This window comes from Atractosteus spatula, assembly GCF_055471065.1.
Source record: "Atractosteus spatula isolate fAtrSpa1 chromosome 10 unlocalized genomic scaffold, fAtrSpa1.hap1 SUPER_10_unloc_7, whole genome shotgun sequence".
Classification (NCBI taxonomy): Eukaryota; Metazoa; Chordata; class Actinopteri; order Semionotiformes; family Lepisosteidae; genus Atractosteus; species Atractosteus spatula.
Genome location: NW_028296627.1, coordinates 828,765 through 836,383, shown reverse-complemented (window position 1 = coordinate 836,383; position 7,619 = coordinate 828,765). Strand labels below are relative to the sequence as shown.

The following is a 7,619-nucleotide window of genomic DNA, read 5'->3' as shown; positions in this document are numbered from 1 at the left end:
AGTCCCCTCCTCTCCTACTCTCGTATTTGCATCACAGTCTATAAACTCCAGCCCTATTGCTTTTCTTCCAGTTCATTTTTTTTAATACAGCTCGTGGATTATGTATACTCTTGTGAAGTATCAAGAAAGCACTCTTATCTTTATTTCACGTACAGTATACAGCAGACTGCTTGACAAAAAAATAAATAAAAGCGCTATTCCCGACGGTCTAGCACAGTAACCACAACTCCAATAACTTTAACTAGAGGAAGAAACCCAGCTTCTGCTCAAAAGGAAAAAAAAAACATTGAAATCATAAATCTCCAACACTGGCTGGAGACTCTGTGTGTCCGTGCTCAGCGGTTATATAGGACAGGACTCAGCGCGCAGCAGGTGCGGCTCATTGCTCTACGCTCCCCGTGCGGAATGCGCGTCTCCTCCTTCCAGACTAGTAACACCGCTGCATACATCCCTCTTAAATCCCAGAAACACAGAAACTCCGGGGTGTTTCTGTGAGTCAGTACTGGGTTTCTCTGTTCGAGGTTACAAGCAGAAACAAAAAAAGCGCTGAAAGCAGGAAGTTATTTCTGCTCGTAGGCATAAACGTGTAGAAATAAATTTTCTGATTCCTAAAACCCTAATAAAATCCATCTAAGTCTCCCTTTCGTTCCCAATGCACATAACTGAATATAAACCAGTCAAGTTCAGGTACTTTTCTGATGTACAGTATCTGAATAGTTCTGGCGCGGCTGTTGTAACAAAGATACTTACGAACTTTTTTTTCATACGAGCTCTTGCCGTTTTTAAAATGAATATTTTTTTGAATTCGCTAAATCACACGAAACACCAGCATCACTTATCGTAAGCATCTGACCAATTACATTCCTGAATGTTAAACCCATTTAGTATTTATTTTTAACTTGTTTTATTTTTTTTTAAATTACACACCTGTTAACTTAGTCCGGATCGCGGTCACCGAGGACCACTCCTGTCTCCCCAAATGACACTTTTTATTTTTAAGATAAACGCGAGATAAACAACGTTTGTTTGAAACCGCTCCACAAATTTTCTCACATGCACGTATTCTCAAATATCACCACAACAAAACCATAAAGTTTGTTTCCACAGACATGACACTATTATGCAATAAACCAATAAATTAATGAACTAGCAGAATCCCAATAGAAACACACGGCAACCCGGCAAGCACAACATGTCAATATCATACATTTTTACCAACAAAACCGCAAAAGCAAAAACCAGCAAATATATATATATCCCATGTTTTTACCTTATTCTGGAGCATGATATATATCCAAAATAACGCAGACTAGTTTATCTCAAGAGCTAGAGACTAGTAAACGTTACTGATTACGTAATAAATTTTTGAAGAATGAGCGCCAGAAATAAGGCGATTTGATTGGTAAAAAACGCTGTCATTCTTTGTGTTTTCAGCCATTCAGAGCCCTTAGGGGGTGAGACTTCCTCTAGAAGCTTCAGGCTGCATTTTTAGCTGTCAATCATTGACTCAGAAGGGATAATCAATCAGTTTTTTATCAGTTTCTTATCAGTGCTCCTTTTTTTCACACCAGAAGGCAACTCTGAGGTTTTTTTTCATTGCATAACAGCAGATAAAGGCTCTCTAGCAGTGTCTTAAGGTTTTTATAGCAATTGCAATGGTTTTTATTCTTATTATTTTCAATATTTTTATGATTTTTTATTATAGGCCGAAAATTTCATTCCAGGTCCAGTCTTCACAAAACATGATGTAAAATTTTTTCTAATTGATCAATTTGTCCCAAATTTTTATCCAAGCTAGTAGCCACCTAGAACAAGGTTTACAAATCATTCCCAGGCCCTTGACATGCATATAGTTGAAAATCTGACCTCTGAAGACCAAAAAAAATGTTCGCCAAAACTGTTTTTTTTGTTTTTTTTCATATGTTTGTCTGCTGAGTGGACACATTAAGAAATATAAGAAATTTGACTATTCACACTCAAAGCCAAAGGGGTTAGCTTCAATTTAAGACCTGAACCAGGCTCCTGCTATGTTCTGCTGCAGAGATATAACAAATGTTTAAGGGGGAGGAAATTCCAGGTGGACATTGGCTAAATAAGTCACTGGTAGTAAAAGGTTAAGTATTCTTGCCATTTTTAGCATATTGTAAGTGGATTTTTTGCAAACATTTTATTTTTTATATCACATGAAACACAATCAACCCATTGTAACTTCACATTGATAATTCCTGAGCTTTATAACTGTGTATTATTACTTTGTACCTTGTTTTAATATTTTTTTTATTATTTTTGCATTTTACAGAGCTTTCTAATATATTGTGAGCATTTTAGTGTCATTTTAAAATAGGACTATCAATGCTCCTGACTTTTAAACCTGTATTTATTCTGACATTATTCTCTCCACCTGCAGATGAGGGAGGTATTTGATTTTAAATTTGTTGATTTGGGGGGAAAATATACATTCATTTCCTTGTATGTATCACCAGTGGGAAACTTGGCATTTTTGGATGAATTGCAATCTTTACTGCAAGGCGTTCAGACTGATATAGAAATGACTGGAGATTTAAATGACACATTTGATAAATCAGACAGGAACAGCATAACATCTAAAATGGCAGAACCCTCTAAAGTACTGAAAAATTTCCGGCACATTCATAATCAATAAAATTTATTTAATTTAAAGCATAAAATTTGCTTTAAAAAGAAAACCACAATTTGTACGATATCATATTTCAATATCGACGTTCAGATGAAGAATTTGAGGATTTGAATATCAATGGAGAGTACATTGATTTTGGGACAATGTTTGCATCTGAATAATCCTTCCTCCTGGAAAGAAGGAAAAAAAAAGTTTTGAGTCTCAGTCTTCAGGATCCCCCCCAAAAAACGTGCAAATTTGTTTCCGATGTATTTTGGATAAAGATATAACTCTCATAGAAGATACATTTTATCAGTTGAATGCAGTCGATACTTTCGACTTTTTATATGATGATAGGACCTACATTTAGGGCTCAGTACTGATAACACTGCTGCTATTGATGGATTAGAAATAAGTGATGTACTGGCAGTTTTTTTTTCTGAGGCAAGAAGTCCTAGAACACCTCCTATAAAAATGTTAAGATTCAGAGCAAGAAATATTTTTCCACCTCACCTAATGCTATTGCATTAACGAGGCTGAAGTTGGCTTCTTATTCGCCAGCTGCTGCTTTGCGTTTTTCGTTCCATCTTAAATGCTGCTGCTGTGATGTTATGTCGTCTTTCGCCTGTAGATGGCTCATTTTTAAATGAGTCATTTAAATAGTCATTTTTAAAAATACTTATCCGGATGTATTACTGTACATTTCCTCAGTAAAGGGGAATATGTAAGTAGAGACTGTCCAAATTGCATTTTTGTATGAAGCACATTTCAGAAACACAACTCACAATAAAACAAACTGGCATGTTATACCACGAGTAAATAAGACAAAGGCAAAACGTAAATTCACTGGCACTTTCTGCATATTTTCCACGACCTTGCCTTCTGATCATAAAAAGTCTCAAACTCTTGCATTTTACAAGAAATTTTAATATAGCAGTTTTAAATGGGACATTTAGAACATGGCATATGAGACTATATGGTTAACTGAGGATGAGCAGAGGGTGATCAAACCTACCTCCTGGTTATAAAAATGTCTAAAAATTCTGACACAGATGTGAGAGACACAATGGAAAAGACTATCAAAATCCTGAACTTCAGAACATTGTACTGTACCGTTTTTTAAATACGACCCTCTGAACATGGCATGAGAGAATACATTGTCAAATGGTAAATGCAATGTTTGCTATATTGCTAGGGCCCTCCCTCCTGATTTTAAAATCGTCTCATATTTCTGACATCAAGGTGTGAGACACAATATAACAGACTGTCAAAATCCTGAACTTCAGGACATTTAATGATACCATTTTTAAAATATGACCCTCTGAGCATGGCATGTGAGAAAATGGCATGTGAGAATGCATTGGGAAAAGGTGAATGCAATTTCTGCTGAATTGCTATGGCCCTCCCTCCTGATTACAAACTCGTCTCACAATTCTGACATCAAGGTGTGAGACACAATATAACAGACTGTCAAAATCCTGAACTTCAGGACATTTAATGATACCATTTTAAAAATATGACCCTCTGAGCATGGCATGTGAGAAAATGGCATGTGAGAATGCATTGGGAAAAGGTGAATGCAATTTCTGCTGAATTGCTATGGCCCTCCCTCCTGATTACAAACTCGTCTCACAATTCTGACACTGAGGTGTGAGACACAATGTAACAGACACTGTTAAATTGTGAAGTACAAGAGATTATACTGTTAGGTTTTTTTTTAATATTGACCCTCTGGCATGGGAGGACTGTAGTCAACAAAATAGCACACATTCTGCCAATTTGCTTTGTCCCTCCTTCCTCGTTACCAAAACATCTTAGTATACCGACACTAAGGTAAATGTCTCTAAATCCAGAAGTTAAGTTGTCAAAGTATATCGGAGTCAACCGATACTGATCAGGTTCTGCTGATGCTGAGCCCGCAGCCTTCACCATAAGGTCCAATTCCCCAAGCCTGCTGACCTTATATGTCCATCCCTTCTCGTCAAAATTCGTATTTTCACAGGGTACCCTTCAGAAATTGCAGTATAGAATGAAAATAACTCCAATAGATATCGGCCACTGTTGGCGATTTTCCTTTAAGATAGATAGATAATACTTTATTAATCCCGTAGGGAAATTGACAAATGATTCTCCAGAAATTTTACGGAGTGTATCACTTTCACTGAGACCGAGAAGTGTTAAGCTGTACATGAGTCTTTGTGGCTCGGTTGTTAACCAAAAGGGTGGTGGTTTGAGCCTTCCCAGGGACGCTATGAGCCTTTTAATGAACACACCCTCTTCACTTCATTTCTCCATGGCCGGTCTTGTACCGCAATCAAATACAGAGCCCGTAGGGGCCAGTAAGCCCGCATATATAGCTCACTGTGTATATAATAAAGAAGCGGAGGTTAGTTTCTCATCTGCATGTTGCAGAGCCTTATGCAACTCGTACCAACAGTTGGGGTTTGATCCCTGCGTGGGCTATTAGTTGAAAGACCATTGTAAATGACGTGTAACAGATTTATCCAGCTGGCTTTTATGTTTCATACTAAATTGCTATCTTGAAACCAAAATAATTAGAAATATGGAACACAACTGTTGTTCCCCATGAAGGAAAGCTGTTTTACACTGACGTCACTCCTTTTTATTTAATCCAGATTTTAAAAACAACTCCGCCCTATCAAAGGAAAATGTTACACAAAAGTTGGAAAGCACACTCTGAATCCAGATGTATATTTGATTTCCGCAATCCGTTCAAGGCTGCCTATGTTAATCGTAAGTGTATAGAAGAAACATTTAATATATTGTTCAGTTTAAATCAAAATGCTTTACTACTACAAGAGAGAAGTATAGTATGGAGGATGCGACAAATGTGTGATTTCTTGGAATAAAACTACTTTTCTTTGCGTTCGAAATTAATCGAAACAATTGACACACAAACCCTTTGTCTTTTTTAAAGAGATTATATCTTTAAGCAGACAAATGTATAAAATGTGTTTTTTTTACCTAGAGATTTTGGACAGGGGCGATGTATTACTAGTAGAGGCTGCTGACTAATTAACACTGTACTGTCTGGAGATCAGCTCCATTTGCAATAAAAAAACGTGCGTAACAAAGCTGGAGAGCAGCTGAACTTGTGCTCAGTAGTCAGTATGGTGCTGAGGGTTCAATACTGGCGTTGTTGTATTAGCACAAGCTGCACAGGCTCTGAATCAGACCATTTCAATTAGTCTGATCAGTGCAGGACAAGTTAATGTAGAATTATTGCTTTGTCTGTCTCTTGTTTGTATATAAATGAATGTCTCTGATAACTTAATGTTAGTTTTTAATTTAGTTTTAGTTTTACGATGTAGGTCATGCGTTGATATATGACATGTCTCATTCCTGATTCAGCTCATGCTCCATAGGAGAGAAGAGATTCCTCCTGTTTCTCGTACAACCATATCAGAACAAAAGCCCGTGTCACCCAGCTCTGATTCAAGATCGAGTTGCATCTTCAACATTTTGTTTTTGTTTCTGATCATAAATTTCTTTAGTTATGATCAATATTGAACTTTTTCTAAATAAAACAAAAATAATCAAACATGCAGGCAGATTTTTGAAAAGTATTAGGAGTTGACAGGGCGCTCCTTCGGAATAGTCGTCAGAAAATGTGAGAAAAGGAAAGTTACGTAAGTTCTCACACACAGCATTAAAGATTGGAATCTGATCATAAAAAAACTAGCTGTCTCCCCGTCGGTAATCAAACCCCGGTTTCCCACGTGACAGGCAGGGACACAAACAACTTTACTAACTAGGAGCGCTTGCTAGCTATTAGGAGGCATTTACTCTTAAATATGTTACTGTTTTGGGATTTGACTTTAATTTTCCCGATACCAGCTTTTAACAAAAGTAAAGGCACACGGCACATGTGTGCCACATCACGTCCGAGTTTAGTGACAACTACCTCAGAGATTGTAAGCTGGGTAGTTTCAGATCAGATCACTTTTTTTTATCAAAGGTTCAAGCAAACCCGAATACTTTTGCAAGAGACATTTCAGAATCCCAGTCAAATCCAGTACGATTGCTGGATCCTTCGAATTCGACTGAACTATAGCACAGATCTGCAGTCCACCATTAGAATACTGTGGGTGTGTTGTATAAGCCACATGGCCAAAATAGTTCTAAAACAGGAGATGCATCCTCGTTTAGGAATTTGGTATAAAGTGAAATGGTCTGGGAAGAGTCCTACGTTTGAACAGTTCAAAATAGACGTAAAGGGGTATTTACGGACTCTTTCGAAATGTAAGAACAAGCTGTGCGGACCTTATCTTTATTTACCTTGTGTAATCGTTTTTCATAAAGTGTAATTGTATTATAGCATGTGCCCCTGACGATGTTCTTGATACGTTATATGTGCTCTTGTTTGTATTGTATGCAGTTTTGTTGTTCAAATAAAACGTAAAAGACACAACTTTCCGAATGCGGCTGCTGTAAAGATAAAATGACATCAAGGGTGCTGTACGCAGAGGTCTGAAACCTGCTCCACAGAAGATCTTTATCCAGAGGTGTTAAAGAAGTCGAGATCTCGCCATGAGAGGGGAAGCATCTCAGAAAAAGCAGGTGCAGTCGGTTCCACGGTCATAACGCCACTAAGTCGGGCGACAAGAGCAAAACCCACCCGACCTCCTCCGAGCAAGTAACGAGACAAAGAAACAGCGCACAGCGGGTAGCGTGGCCGAGCGGTCTAAGGCGCTGGATTAAGGCTCCAGTCTCTTCGGGGGCGTGGGTTCGAATCCCACCGCTGCCAGGTGCTTCTGTCGCCACCTCCTTTCAGCTGACTTCAGATGAAAGGGAGGGAGCTGCTCTTTGGCAGTCTCTCGAGAAACTAAGCAAAGTGTTTAAAGATGCTTTCTCAGCTTGACATCAAGGCACAAAACAAAAACCTTCTTGCGTCCTCTCAACCCAAAAGCGCTTTGCCACTTTTTGCGTTATGCAGGGAACGACGTCTGCCCAGATCACTTTT

General features: G+C 38.2%; 1 non-coding gene across 1 annotated transcript; it reads left to right on the top strand.

Annotated features, from left to right (window-relative positions):
• The first annotated feature begins 7,321 nt into the window (after positions 1-7,321).
• trnal-aag (transfer RNA leucine (anticodon AAG)) lies at positions 7,322-7,403 on the top strand. The gene has a single exon. It is a non-coding gene; the product is annotated as a tRNA-Leu (tRNA).
• The last annotated feature ends 216 nt before the right edge of the window (positions 7,404-7,619 follow it).